Consider the following 15,574-nt stretch of genomic DNA (forward strand, 5'->3'; position numbering starts at 1 on the left):
TTTTTCGCCTTCCTCCGAAGCATGGGGCAGGGGTCACTTGCTAAGGAGTGGGTGGATCGGCTTATGTGGCCTGCATATTGCAGGAGGTCAGACTAGATGATCATAATGGTCCCTTCTGATCTTGAATTCTATGATTCTATGATTCTATGAATATTCTTGCCAGCAAGTTAAAGAAGTATAAGCTGGATGAATGGAGTATAAGGTAGATAGAAAGCTGGCTAGATCGTCGGGCTCAACAGCTAGTGATCAAGGGCTCTATGTCGAGCTGGCAGCCAATATCAAGCTGAGTGCCCCAAGGGTCGGTCCTGGGGCTGGTTTTCATAGAATCATAGAATCTCAGGGTTGGAAGGGACCTCAGGAGGTCATCTAGTCCAACTCCCTGCTCAAAGCAGGACCAAACCCAACTAAATCATCCCAGCCAGGGCTTTGTCAAGCCTGACTTTAAAAACCTCTAAGGAAGGAGATTCCACCACCTCCCTAGGTAACCCATTCCAGTTCTTCACCACCCTACTAGTGAAAAAGTTTTTCCTAATGTCCAACCTAAACCTCCCCCTCTGCAACTTGAGACCATTACTCCTTGTTCTGTCATCTTCTACCACTGAGAACAGTTTAGATCCATCCTCTTTGGAACCCCCTTTCAGGTAGTTGAAAGCAGCTATCAAATCCCCCCTCATTCTTCTCTTCTGCAGACTAAACAATCCCAGTTCCCTCAGCCTCTCCTCATAAGCAGTGGTGAGCTGCAGCCGGTTCGCGCGAACTGGTTGTTAAATTTAGAAGCCCTTTTAGAACCGGTTGTTCCCCGTGGGACAAACTGGTTCTAAAAGGGCATTTAAATTTAACAAGCGCTCCCTGCTGCCCGGCCCCAGCTCACCTCAGCTCTGCCTCCACCTCCTGCCATGAATGCTCCTCCTTGCTTCTCCTCCCCCCCTGCTTCCCGCAAATCAGCTGTTCGGGCGGTAAGCCTGGGAGGGCTGAGAAGCAAGCAGGCTTCCCCAGCCCAGGAAGACGACGCTGAGGTAGGAAACTAGGGGGTGCCGTGTGCCCTGGCTGGTCTCCAGCCACGGCCCGTCCCTGGCCGCCCGTCCCCGCCTCCCCAGCCGCGACTCCCCGTCCCCGCGTTCCCAACCCTCCCCGGCCACCGGCCGTGGCATCCCCCCACGGCCCCACGGCACCCCCGGCCGTGACCCTGCCCGGCCCCGCGTTCCCGACCCTCCTGGCCACCGGCCCGCGTCCCCAACCCTGCCCGGCCCCACATTCCCAGGCGCGACCCTCCCCGGCCACCCGGCCGCGCCGCCCCCTCCGTCCCTGGATCCCCGCCCGGCCCCGACCCTCCCCAGCCACTCGGCTGTGCCCCCGGCCCCAGGTCCCCGACCCTCCCCGGCCCCATGTCCCCAGCCGCCCGGCTCCGGCCGCATCCCCCCGTCGGCCCCGCCGTGCCCCCACCTACCCGGATGCCTGGCTCTGGACACGGCCCCCCAGCTCTGGCCCGGCCTGGCCCCGTGGCTCCAGCCACCCCTGCTGTTTTGCCACGGGGCCGGGCTCCGGCAGCGCGGGTCTGGGCATGGTGGCGGCCCCGGCTGCCCGGCTCCAGCTCTGGCCACAGCCCTCCCTGGCTCCACCCGGTCAGCCACCTGGCTCCGGCCACCGGGCTCCTGCCACATCCTCCGGCTCCAGCCGTGTGACTCCTGTCCCGGCCCCGCATCCCCGGACTCCCGGCTCCAGCAGCAGCCGGACTGTAGCCGCCAGCCACGTCCAGGCAGCGCGGTAAGGGGGCAGGGAGGGGGTGTTGGAGAGAGGGTAGGGGAGTTTGGGGTTTGGGGGGTTAGAAGGCAGGGAACAGGGGGGATTGAATAGGGGCAAGGGTCCTGGTGGGGCAGTCAGAAAGCATCAGAGGTTGGATGGGGCGGTGGGAGGCAGTCAGGGGCAAGGATTCCAGGGGCAGTCAGGGACAGAGAGAAGGGGTGGTTGGATGGGGCAGGGGTCCTGGGGGGCCATCAGGAATGAGAGGAGGGATTGGATGGGGCGGTGAAGGGTACTCAGCGTACAGGGAAGGGGGGTGGATGGGGCTGGGGTCCATCAAGGAACACGGGGGGTTGGTTGGGGCAGGAGTCGGGGGGGCATGATCGCTCCTGGGGTGAGGAGGGAACCGGTTGTTATGATTATGGCACCTCATCACTGCTCATAAGTCATGTGCTCCAGCCCCCTAATCATTTTTGTTGCCCTCCGCTGGACTCTCTCTAATTTATCCACATCCTTCTTGTAGTGTGGGGCCCAAAACTGGACACAGTACTCCAGATGAGGCCTCACCAATGTCGAATAGAGGGGAATGATCACATCCCTCGATCTGCTGGAAATGCCCCTACTTATACAACCCAAAATGCCATTAGCCTTCTTGGCAACAAGGGCACACTGTTGACTCATATTCAGCTTTTTGTCCACCGTAACCCCTAGGTCCTTTTCTGCAGAACTGCTGCCCAGCCATTCGGTCCCTAGTCTGTAGCAGTGCATGGGATTCTTCCGTCCTAAGTGCAGGACTCTCTTCATTTTGATCATTTTGTTCATTAATGATCTGGAGGATAACGTGGACTGCACTCTCAGCAAGTTTGCAGATGACACTAAACCGAGAGGAGTGGTAGATATGCTGGAGGATAGGGATAGGATACAGAGGGACCTAGACAAATTAGAGGACTGGGCCATAAGAAATCTGATTAGGTTCAACAAGGACAAGCGCAGAGTCCTGCACTTAGGACGGAAGAATCCCATGCACTGCTACAGACTTGGGACCGAATAGCTAGGAAGCAGTTCTGCAGAAAAGGACCTAGGGGTTACGGTGGACAAAAAGCTGAATATGAGTCAACAGTGTGCCCTTGTTGCCAAGAAGGCTAACGGCATTTTGGGTTGTATAAGTAGGGGCATTGCCAGCAGATCGAGGGATTTGATCATTCCCCTCTATTCGACATTGGTGAGGCCTCATCTGGAGTACTGTGTCCAGTTTTGGGCCCCACACTACAAGAAGGATGTGGAAAAATTGGAAAGAGTCCAGTGGAGGGCAACAAAAATGATTAGGGGGCTGGAGCACATGACTTATGAGGAGAGGCTGAGGGAACTGGGATTGTTTAGTCTGCAGAAGAGAAGAATGAGGGGGATTTGATAGCTGCTTTCAACTACCTGAAAGGGGGTTCCAAAGAGGATGGATCTAGACTGTTCTCAGTGGTAGCAGATGACAGAACAAGGAGTAATGGTCTCAAGTTGCAGAGGGGGAGGTTTAGGTTGGATATTAGGAAAAACTTTTTCACTCAGGAAGTGGTGAAGTACAGGAATGGATTACCTAGGGAGGTGGTGGAATCTCCTTCCTTAGAGGTTTTTTAGGTCAGGCTTGACAAAGCCTTTGCTAGGATGATTTAGTTGGGCATTGGTCCTGCTTTGAGCAGGGGATTGGACTAGATGACCTCCTGAGGTCCCTTCCAACCCTGATATTCTATGAAATGTGGATCCTCCAGTCTCTCCTTTGCAGACTTCCCATAGGGATAAGGTAAAGTTCTTCTAGCCCCTACCCATTGTGCTCACCTCCAAGTTGTACTAGACCTTGTCTGTGATGTGGATTTCTTCCAGCAGACTCCTTGCAATGATATCCAGGTTCTCTGCATAATATACAGAGCTTGCGAGAGGAGGAAAAGCAATGGGTCAGAGTCATGGAACCCAGGGCTCCACTTGCTGTGGGATGATTAGGGGTGTTCTGTGGGGAGCCTTGGTGAGACCCCAAATGCATATCCTGGCCTCTACCATTCCTATCCCTCTGGGAGAAACTAGCAAGAGTTCATAGCAGGTTGACAGCTGGATCTTCAATCCTTGCCCTTAGTAGTTCTCCACAGAGGAACTGGTACACGAAAGGGTGTAGAACAGTCATACTCCTAGGAATGGGAGCTGGGCTGCTTGGTAGAGACCAGGAACCAAAGCACAGAACGTGGAAGGAAGGAATTCCCCACAGAGGGTAATGTAATCTCCCCTGGAAGGATGGATCCTTACCTGCAGCCTGTTCCCATCCCTGCACACCCACTCCTGTCTCAGCAGATGCATCTATACAAAGGAGCAGAGGTCTACTCCTGGGATGGAGGATTAGGATGACAATCTACTTGGATGCGGGTATTGTCCTTCTCCATGTCCATGGTGAAGACACTGAAGGGCAGCCTACAGACGGTGAGATTCTAGCTAGAGCTGACTTCAGCAGGAAAAAGGAGCCCGTATTAGACTCTGCAGAGCAGGAGTGGGACTGGCACCAAAATGGGCATGAAACTGCAGGGAAATAGGCACAGGCCAACAAGAATGGAAACTGAAGCACCAAGAGTGGAGTGGAGGGGAGGGCTGGAATAGAACCTGTTCCCCTGCTCTCACCACTGGACCCTCCCCCCCCCCATATAGCCCCATTGTGATTGTCATGAATAGTTAATAAAGGGTTAAAGCATAGTACCTGGTGCGCACCTGACCTGAGGACCAATCAGGGAAGAGATTTTGAAACTCCTAGGAGGGAACTTTTTCTCTCTGTTTGGGGGGGTCTTTGTCTTTGGCCGTTTGGAGTTCAAGAGACCAGACGAGTTAATCAAGTCCCTACAAGTTCCACCTTTCTGGACTAATTTCTTCTAGTCAAGATAGTGAGTATTAGAAAGATACTTTGGGTCCTTATCTAATAATCCTATGTTTGCAATTCTGTGTGTTTGTTATTGATTATTCTTAATTCTGCTTGTACTGGTTGTACTGAGAAAGAGAGAGGATTCTCTCCAGAACTTAGCAAGGTTATACCCTCTGAGTGCCCAGCTTGGATTCATAGAGATTCTGTATTTTCTTTTTGTTCTCTTAATAAATTCTTTTCTTTTCTTTGGACTTGGTTAATTCCTTCCCTTGGGGAAATTCAGGGGAAGGGGAGGGGGAAGTGGGCTGCTTCCCTGTGTGTAGAGATTCAAGGCGTTTGAATCCAGGCACCTCTGTCTCCGGAGCAGGCTGGAGAGAGGGAAGAGGGGGGAGGGGGAAGGTTCCTCCTCTGTGAATTGATCTGTGTTCCCAAGGGGGGAACAGGGGTGTCCCGGCCCACGGAATTGACCGGGTGGTGGCAGCCGAAGGGGAGACCTACCCTAGGATTTTGGGGTGGGGGGAAGACATGCTGGTCCTCACTGTGAAACCGCCCAGTTTCAAGTGAGGGTGCAGACCAGGACAGTGATAATCTCTCAAAGGCCACTATAATGTTGGAGTGAAATCACCTGTCTAACCAGGAGAGTGAAGTTTCCTACCACCTCTGCCTGAACATGACAACTACAACTAGGAGGTAACCCCAGTTAGGGAGGGGCAATAACTCCCAGATCGGGGCCTGAGTAGCATAAGAGTTGGGGAGCTGAGACAGGAGAGTCCCAGCATGTGAGGTTGCAAACAGCAACAATGGGTGTATTGTGCAATGGCTGTTCCACAATGAGCTTCTATGACAATAGATAAAAATCTGATATTTTGAAAAATTACAAAGTTTTATTTAAATTGGATTTCTTATTTTGTTATTTAAAGTACAAGTTTTTTTAAAATAAGCTCTTCAAAATAAAATAAAATCTGAATTTAATACAAAATATTTAAGGCCTCTCTTAAAACAATTTATTATATATTTTGTTTTACACAGAGAATCTATATGCCTCTTTAAAAAAAAAAAAAGCTTTGAATTAAAGGCTGCTCAGTAGTGGGCAGGATGATAACACAGCCCCATGTCTCCCACAGGATCTAGCTCTTAATACATGACATGATCGATTGTGCCATATTTATAAAGTTTGATGTCAAAAGTTAGATTCCCCCCCCCCCAACGCTTTTAAAAAAAAAATCTTTTTCTATCTAAACAAGGGGGAAATAAACCATTGTTTGGCCTTTTTACTGTTGTACATGAAGGGCTGCTTGTGGATGTTTTCAACCTCACAACATGTTTCAGTAACACTGAAACAGTCAAACCTTATAACTTCACATGAAACAATAGCACATACAATCCAACAAGATATTCCTGTTTACCAGATCAAGACTTTGAGTCATTTGCTGGTACCACCAGCAGTGCTTCAAGTAAACATACAACAAACAGTGGATTACCTGTATTACCTGCATCATCTAGTAAGACCACAGATGAGTTCATAATCAGGACCAGCAAATTCCAGCAAGAAGCCATAGATTGGAAAAAAAAAATTGCTTGTTCATTTTTGCAATGAATCTCCCTTTCATCTTGTTCAAAACATATATTTCATTTCAATCATTATGACCAGGCTACACTCCACCTGGCAGACCAGACACTGCTGGAAGGTTGCTCAATACAGTTTGTGAGAAGGAAACTGAAAGTTTGAAATTTGTTAATCTGAACCTTGATGGTTGTAGCAATATACACAATGATCCAGCAGTGTATGCTTGTGACACAACAGGAGATGGGGTTGTCTATTTTACAGAAACAATTGATACATCAGGAAATGCCCATAAAAGGAGAATATTTAAAAGAAGTTGCAGTAAGAGCTATAACAAACTAAACAAAACTTCAAGAGTCAAGTGCCTAGGCACATCACAGATAATGCTGCAAATGTAGCAAAGATTAGAAGAAATCTGGAAGAAAATAATGAAGGGAACCTGAACTTTATAGCATATGGCTACAGTACTCATTTGAATCATCTTTTAGCCATAGACTTAAGTACACTTCCAGAAATAAAGGAAAATGTTGAAATTGCAAAATACTTCCATAACGGCCACTTTGCTTCAGCGAACAGGAGAATCCAAACTAATTATCCCCCAAGATATACAATGGAATTCAGTGGTTTACTGTTTTGAGCTCTTTATTAAGAGCTAGCCTATTCTGATGGCAATTTATTAAGAAAACCATGACAATAGATGGAACTATCACAGCCAAAGTAGTCAACATGGACTAAAGAGAAATATAGAAGATCTGTATTGCAGATGCTGTTGAAATTTGGCAACAACTGCAAGTGACACTGAAGAAATATCCAACAACAAGGTTAAATTGCAGTCTATAAAAAAAAAGCAGGTGGATCAAGCACTTACTCCACCTTATTTTCTTACCAGTATAGTATCAGAGTAGATGCTAAAGAAGATGCTGCTATGACATGGATATCTAATAATCACCCAACAACCATGTCAACCATCATAAATTTCAAGGCTGGAAATGAACCATTCAAGCAGTACATATTTGCTGATGATGTTTAAAGAAAGTCACACCACTGAACTATGGGAGTCACTAGTGTGACACAACACCCCATATTCTTCATAGAGATATTATGGCATAACTATGATGTATTTTATGCAAGATATCATTGGAAAGATTATAATTTACTGAATATGGATTATCCTGCTTGTATGTGTAATCTTTGGGTGGGTTAAAGTTCACTTCATTGCCATTCTCCAGTGCTTAAAAAACCCCAGCTCTGATAGAAAAGTAGCTGGAGACCCAAAATTCAGTCTCTAAAAATTTTCAGCAAGGATTGCACAGGGTCAACCTCCCCACATTCAAGTGCCAAAAGAAACTAAAATGAATTTAATTAAATAACTTTATAAAATCTTATGACAAAGAAACAAATCTAGTTTTACAGCATAACATTGCTATTTTATAATCCCCAGACATTATCTTCAGTTATACATAAACATACATAAAGAAAATAAAATCTGAACAGTTCAGTCCCCACAGAAACACAATGAGAAGAAACTGGAAGGTCCCAAAAACTTAGGTTTAGTTAATCTAAGTCTCAGTTAGAGTCTTTGATCACCAAATCTATACAGTTTGCTGAGTCTAAAACAACATCTTCCCTCCACTTGCTTGTAGGAATCTTCAGCTGGAAACCATGCAGACTCTTCCTCTGCTGAAATCACTGCTAGTCAGTCAGCTAGCTGATCAACCAATCACTCATTTAAGTTACAAGTGTATAGATGTAAAGAAAACCCTGTTAAAAGAAAACACAAAACTGAGAATAGCAAAATATGTTACTCTTTCACCATTGCTACATTTAAAGAAAAGTTGGTGAATCAGACTAGTTGATACAATTTAACTAGAACAGTTTGGCTAAAATCAAAACAACATTCAAAGCATATAATTAAAATAGAAGTTGTTTTCCCCTTGCTATATTTAGCATTACCCATGCTTCTCTATTAGAGGGTTAACAATAACACTAACCTGCTGCAAAATGCCTGCAACCATCTGCTTTCCGCTCCTGGGCTCAGCTTCTCCCAACACACACAGGATACACGGCCCTTAGTAAAGCAGCTGCCCTGACCCCCACAACAGGGAACCTATTGGAGTATACCCAAAACTACCACACCCAATTCCAGAAGCTTTTGGATGTGGAGTGCTAAATCTGCCTAGCAACAATGACCCAGGTAGAGACTACTACCTCCCGACAATGTGTCTCTTAAAGAGATATCTCCCTATTAGGCACATGGATTACACATGCATGTATCATTTTTGTATCTGAAGTTAGGAATATTGTCTATGTATCTATTACACATGTGTTTACACATGGGGAATGCCCACTAGGCAAAAGTCTCTCAGTTAGATGGCTGGTTGGGAAGGGCCCACTCAGGTTAATGAGCCATCAGGAGAAAACAATATGCGTTAGAAGCAGCTTATTTCCCATTAGTGGGGCGGGGGGGCATGTAGCAATTCAGGACTCACCCCTGTGGCACCTCCTACTGGAGGTCTGTGAGTTGGCTTGCTTTCCAGCTCCAGAGCACCCTCTGCAGGTTGGTATCATCACCACTCACTGGTCCTCATGTCCCTCCCAGACCCCAGTGCCCCTTTATCTGAGAGTTCTGCCCCAGCAGTATCCCCTCAGTCTCTGGGTCTCCCCTTCCTAGGGAACCCCCAACCCTCTAATCCCACCTTGCTTCACTGCTTACTGCCAGTCATCATTTAGCCCCTGCTCCTTGGGGCAGACTGCAGCCTGTAATGGCCACTCATCACTGGCAAGGAGGGATAGAACCTGCTGCCACTGCCTAGCCCTGGGCTGCCCCTTTGCAACCCCAGTACCTGGTTTAGGCCCTGCAGCCTGAGGGGCTGGAGCTCCCCAACCCCTCTTGCCTTTCCCCCAGCACTGCCCTAGGTCAGGTCCCTACTCAGCTCCCAGGCAGCTAGGTCCTTCCCTCTTTATAGGGCCAGCTGCAACCTGATTGGGGCATGGCCCCAGCTGTGGCTGCCTTCCCCATCAGCCTAGCCACTTCTCACAGCCCCAGCCCTCTCCCAGGGCTGGCTTTAACCTTTTCTGGGCCAGCGCAGGTGACCACCCCGCTACAGGGGGCCTTCCTGAGGATGCTAAAGACAGCCTCCGAGTTATGGCCACTGTGACACTACAGGGACATGTGACCAGGTCACCTGGTGCTGGACTCCAACTTGGGATACCAGTGTTTTTCCACTGACTGGTGTGGGAACCAAGCTTTGAAACAAAGGGTTCCCATCATTTCTATATGCAAAAGCTATATAAGGCAGGAGAGTGACATCATTGTGGTCATTCACTAACTCCTCACCCAAAGAGACTCTTGGAAAAACCTGAGGACAAAGACTGAACTGGAGGAAGTGTTGGACCCAGGCTAAAGGGATTCTTAGACTGTGAAAAAAAAACAACTGGGGATTCCAAGCTGTAAGTTAGTGCAGCTTGCCCCTCAAGAATCTGCAGCCTGCTGGTATCATCATTTAGGGTAAGAATTTGCTATTCATATCCAATCTCTTTAGTATATTAAGCTTAGTTTGTGTGTTTTGTTTATTTGCTAGGTAATCTGCTTTGATCTGTTTGCTATCCCTTATAATCACTTAAAATCTATCTTTTGTAGTTAATAAACTTGTTTTGATTCATAGATTCTAGGACTGGAAGGGACCTCGAGAGGTCATTGAGTCCAGTCCCCTGCCCTCATGGCAGGACCAAATATACTGTCTAGACCATCCCTGATAGACATTTATCTAACCTACTCTTAGGGTATGTCTACACTACCAGATTAGTTCGATTTAACTTAATTCGAATTTGTGGAATCAACCTTACAAAGTCGAATTTGTGTGTCCACACTAAGGACACTAATTCGACTTTGTGAGTCCACACTAACGGGGCGTCGACATTGGAAGCGGTGCACTGTGGGAAGCTATCCCACAGTTCCCGCAGTCCCCGCTGCCCATTTGAATTCTGGGATTTTCCCACAATGCATGCTGGGGTGAAAAATGTGTCGAGGGTGGTCTTGGGTTACTGTCATCATTCAATGTGCTTTCGGATGTCTCAAGGGGAGATGGAGAAGCTTACTGACTCGCTCAGATCTCAGCGAAACCAATATCCCCATTGTTATTGCAGCTTGCTGTGTGCTCCACAATCTCTGTGAGAGCAAGGGGGAGACCTTTATGGTGGGATGGGAGGTTGAGGCAAATCGCCTGGCTGCTGATTATGCTCAGCCAGACAGCCGTGCAATTAGAAGAGCCCAGCGGGAAGTGCTGTGCATCCGGGAGGCTTTGAAAGCTAGGTTCCTCAGTGAGCAGGGTAACCTGTGACTGTTCAGTTTCTTTACAGAGAAGCTGAACCTGCCCCTGCTTCAGTTACTGTTGACTTTCTTCTGCGGTTACATACCCCGTTCACCACGTTTCCTCCCTTCCAACACACATTTAAAAATAAAGTTAATGGAACATTGTTAATTAACAACGTTTTCTTTATTAATGAATTCGCATTAAAGGGTTGAAACAGGGATGCAGACTGTGGTGGGTAGGGTGTGCAGTGATGTTAACGCCGCTTCTACACTCGAGGAATGATAGGCTCCTGCTCCTAGAGCGGTCTGCAGTGCCGGACTGGTTGTTTCAATGGAGCCTGCCATCCCTCCTTTTCAGGACTCTGTGTGCGGGGGCTATGTGACCTTGTGGTGGGGGAGGACAGTTACAGATTCCCCTGCTGTGTGGCTCTGTGGTCCGGGACAAGGACCACTGCATAAGTTCTGTAACCGCCCTCCCATGCCACAAAGTCACGTACCCCCCACCCACACAGAACATGGAAAACACCTCCCAGACCGACCAGGGTGCCTACTGACTGCACTGTGTGTGTGACCTGCTGTTGATCCTGCCCCCGTGTCTGTACCCTGGTAAAGGTGACTGTCCTATGCAATTAACAACCCCCTTCCCCCACACCTTCACAGACAGTCTTCTGTAGAAAAACTTGACGGAAATAGTAATTAACAGCAAACTACTTTTTATAATCAACTACACAGTTAGGGGATGAAACTGGGATTGGGGCTTCGGTGAGCCAGGAAGGGAAGGACTTCTCAACATTTAGGGAATGAGAGCCTTCTTGTATTTGTGCACTCTGCTGGGGTGGAGTGACAGTTTTCACGGCCCCTGTCACCCCTCCTTCTTGTTACTTTGGGTGAGGGGGGTTTGGGACTTTGTGGCGGGGGAGGGTGGTTGCAGATACAGTGCAGGGGGGCTCTGTCCTCCTGCCTGCGGTCCTGCAGAACATCCACAAGGCGCCGGTGTTGTGTATTTGGTTGTCATGGTTTCTGTTGCTATGGCAACTGAGTTAGAGTATTATGGTCTGTAAATAAAATGGTGGTTTTGTTAGCTGTCTGCTCTCTGGCCTCAAGTGATTTCTTCCTAAACTGGCTGCCCCCAAGGATATAACAAGTGGCGACGAGGATGGGATTCCGGTGCTGCTCCAGTAACAGAAGGAAGTAGAAGTCAAGGTAAAGAACAAACAAACAAACAAGCTGCTTCTTTGCACTGACTGTGAAAGTGAAACTAAAATCATGGCTACTCTGACCAGACCTCTGGAGCCTTTTGATGAGAATACAGAGCAGTGGCATGTGTATACTGAGCGTTTTGAGCTTTTTTGTATTGCAAATGACATTACAGAAGCAAAGAAGGTGCCAATATTCTTAAGTGTTGTAGGAGCTAAAACCTACTCCCTGCTACACAGCTTACTACACCCTGTTAAGCCAGCAACTAAACCTTACAGTGACATTGTGGAAATCCTGGGGTCCCATTTTTCCCCAAAACCACTGGTAATTGCTGAAAGATATAGGTTCCACAAAAGAGACCAAAAGGAAGATGAAACAGTTGTACAATTTGTAGCCATTCTAAAAAAGCTAGCAGAACACTGTGAATTTAAAGAAATGTTACATGATGCCCTGCGTGACAGGTTAGTGTGTGGCCTGTACAGTGAAGCTATACGGAAGCGCCTACTGACAGAGGCTCAGCTTACCTTACAGAAGGCTGTTGATATTGCTGTCTCCATGGAACTGCCTACAAGGGAGGCACAATACATCAGTGCACCCCCTAGGGTGCAAAAAGTGTCACAAGAACCGACCCACAAAACTGTGCAGAGTCAAGAATGTTACCGTTGTGGTAAGCCAGGACACCAGGCATCAGAATGCTGGTGTAAGGACCTGGTGTGTCGACACTGTGGCAAAAAGGGACACATTGAGTGTGCCTGTAAACAAAAGAAAAAGAGGCCTGTGGTCTGGCCGACAAAAAGAGGAACCTTGCATACTCTAGAGCAGACCCAGGATGATCAAGGAGACACCTCATCACAAGAGGAAGTGCCACTGCATGTTTTGTCTTTGGCAGCGGGCTCACATGAATACTGGGTAACCCCCTTATTGGAGGGCAAACCTATACGCATGGAACTGGACACCGGTGCAGCTGTCTCGCTGGTCTCTGAGACTGTGTATAAAGAAAAGCTACAGCATCTTCCGCTTAAGGCAACAAAAACTGTTCTGAAGACGTATACGGGAGAAGCTGTGCCCATGGTCGGCACTATTGATGTTAAGGTGGAGCTCAATGGACAGGCCGCTAGATTGCCACTGTTTGTGGTGAGAGGTAACTACCCAGCCTTAATGGGTAGGTCTTGGCTTGGGAAGATTCAACTGAACTGGGCAGAAGTGCACCGGATGACTAAAGAAGAAACCAGTCTAACCCTATACTAAGGAAACATGCTGCTGTTTTTGGAGATGATTTGGGAAGTATGAAGGGAATCACTGTGACATTGAACATTAAACCTGGCAGTCCACCAAAATATCTGAAAGCCCGAACTGTGCCATATGCCATCAGGCCAAAGGTTGAAGCAGACCTGGAGCGCCTGGTCACCAATGGAGTCCTAATACCAGTTACCCATAGCTCATGGGCCACTCCTATCGTTCCAATAGTGAAGAAAGATGGCTCTCTCCGGATTTGCGGTGATTTTAAAGTCACTGTCAACCCAGTGTTGTGTGCAGAGCAATACCGCTTCCCGCATCGATGACCTCTTCGCAGGCCTGGTTGGGGGACAAAAGTTCAGTAAGATTGATCTGAGTCAAGCATATTTACAGATGCACGTCGATGAAAAGTCCCAAGAGCTGTTGACTATTGTGACTCATAAGGGGCTTTATCGATACTGTCGCCTACCCTTCGGAATAACATCGGCTCCCGCCCTGTTCCAGAGAGCTATGGACCAGATCTTGTGTGGCTTGTCAGGAGTTCAGTGCTATCTGGATGACATCCTGGTCACTGGAAGAAATGAAGAGGATCACTTAAAGAATTTAGAGGCTACCCTACAAAGATTGGAAGAGTATGGCCTACGAGTTCGCAAAGACAAGTGTGAATTCTTCAAGCCCTCCGTTGAATATTTGGGACACATCATCGATTCTGCAGGTCTTCATAAGGCCCCTGCAAAAGTTAAAGATATTGTGGAGGCTCCCCCACCACGAAATGTAAGCCAGCTGCGCTCGTTTCTAGAACTACTGAACTATTATGGAAAGTTCATCTCTCAGTTAGCCACACTGCTAAAACCACTTCACGAGCTCCTTGGGCAGAACAAGGCCTGGAAGTGGACTGAAGCCTGTGATGTTGCATTTAACAAAGCTAAGGATGCATTGTTAAATTCTGAAGTTCTAACGAACTTTGATCCATCCTTACCCCTGCAATTGGCCTGCGATGCCTCCCCTTATGGAGTGGGAGCAGTCATGTCACACATTATGCCTTCGGGAGAAGAGAGACCTATTGCTTTTGCTTCACGCACTCTAAGCAAAGCAGAAACTAACTACGCCCAAATCGAACGGGAGGCATTAGGAATTGTTTTTGGAATTCGGAAGTTTCATCAGTACCTCTTTGGGCGAAAGTTTACTCTTCTTACAGACCATCGACCTCTGACGTCAATTTTTGGACCCTACACAGGCATTCCCCCATTAGCTGCTAGTCGTATGCAACGTTGGGCATTGTTACTTTCAGCACACACATATGAAATTAAATATCGGAAATCCACTCTGCACGGCAATGCAGATGGCCTCTCGAGGTTGCCTTTGCCGGTCAAACATCAAGATAGCGCCCAAAGGAAATCTTCTACTTTGAACAGGTAGAGAATACACCCATCACTGCTACTCAGATAAAGAAAGCAACTCGCGTTGACCCAGTATTGTCCCAAGTTATGGACCTGGTGATGCATGGAAAATCTCGACAAACCTCTCCGGTCTCATCCGACCTTGTTCCCTACATGTCCAAACGGATGGAGTTATCGGTCCAATCTGGTTGTTTGTTGTGGGGGAGACGTGTCATTATTCCACCACCACTGAGATCACAGATGTTAGAACAGCTACATTCCGGTCACTGTGGAATAGTGCGCATGAAGGAAATTGCACGAAGCTATTTTTGGTGGCCTGGATTGGACAGCGCTATTGAAGAGAAGGCAAAAGCTTGTAAGTCATGTCAGGGTGTGAGGAATGCACCCCAGTGGGCACCCCTACACCCATGGGACTGGCCTGAAAACCCGTGGCAACGTATTCATGTTGACTTTGCTGGCCCCCTTGAAGGAAGCATGTTCTTGGTGGCAATAGATGCCCATTCTAAATGGCCAGAAGTCTCTATAATGCAGTCCACTTCTGCAGAGAGTACTATCCAAAAACTACGAGGACTCTTTAGTCGTTTTGGTCTGCCAGAACAACTTGTGAGCGACAACGGACCGCAGTTCGTTTCTCAGGAGTTTCAAAATTTTATGAAGGCAAATGGGATACACCACATCACATCAGCACCATATCATCCGTCCACCAACGGATTAGCTGAAAGATTTGTGCAGACAATGAAAAACGCTTTGAAATCAGCAAGGGGACAACACTCCATTCAAAAGTGTCTTGATATCTTCTTACTTTCCTACAGAAACACCCCTCATGCTACGACCCAGGCATCCCCAGCCTTTCTAATGTTGGGACGACAGCTGCGCACTTGCTTTGATCTGCTGAAACCTTCTGAACCCCGACAAACTGTGCAACATCAGCAGCAATATCAAGTCATCAGACGGGCACCCAGAGCAAAAGACTGAACCTTTAGCCCGGGACAGCCAGTTTTGGCTCGGAATTATACTTCCAGAGCTAAATGGGTCCCAGCCACAGTCATCACTCAAACAGGACCTGTTTCCTACACAGTCCGGACTGCAGAGAATGTTACCTGGAGGCGACATGTAGATCAGCTGTTGCCAGGTCATGCCAGTCCTCAGGACCCATCTGCAGTTGAGGGTCTGACTTCACCTCTTCTGGTGAGGCACCGAATCACGAGTCACCTGTTCCTGACTGTTCTCCTCCATTA

General features: G+C 47.9%; 1 long non-coding RNA gene across 1 annotated transcript; it reads right to left on the minus strand.

Moving 5' to 3' along the window:
• Positions 1–7,611: 7,611 nt before the first annotated feature.
• On the minus strand, positions 7,612–8,802 carry LOC120398946. The gene is made up of 3 exons (XR_005594844.1): positions 8,681–8,802; positions 8,183–8,298; positions 7,612–7,952 (listed from the first exon to the last, which is right to left on the minus strand). It is a non-coding gene; the product is annotated as an uncharacterized LOC120398946 (long non-coding RNA).
• Positions 8,803–15,574: the final 6,772 nt, after the last annotated feature.

The sequence above is a fragment of the Mauremys reevesii genome, linkage group 2 (genome assembly GCF_016161935.1).
Source record: "Mauremys reevesii isolate NIE-2019 linkage group 2, ASM1616193v1, whole genome shotgun sequence".
NCBI lineage: Eukaryota > Metazoa > Chordata > Testudines > Geoemydidae > Mauremys > Mauremys reevesii.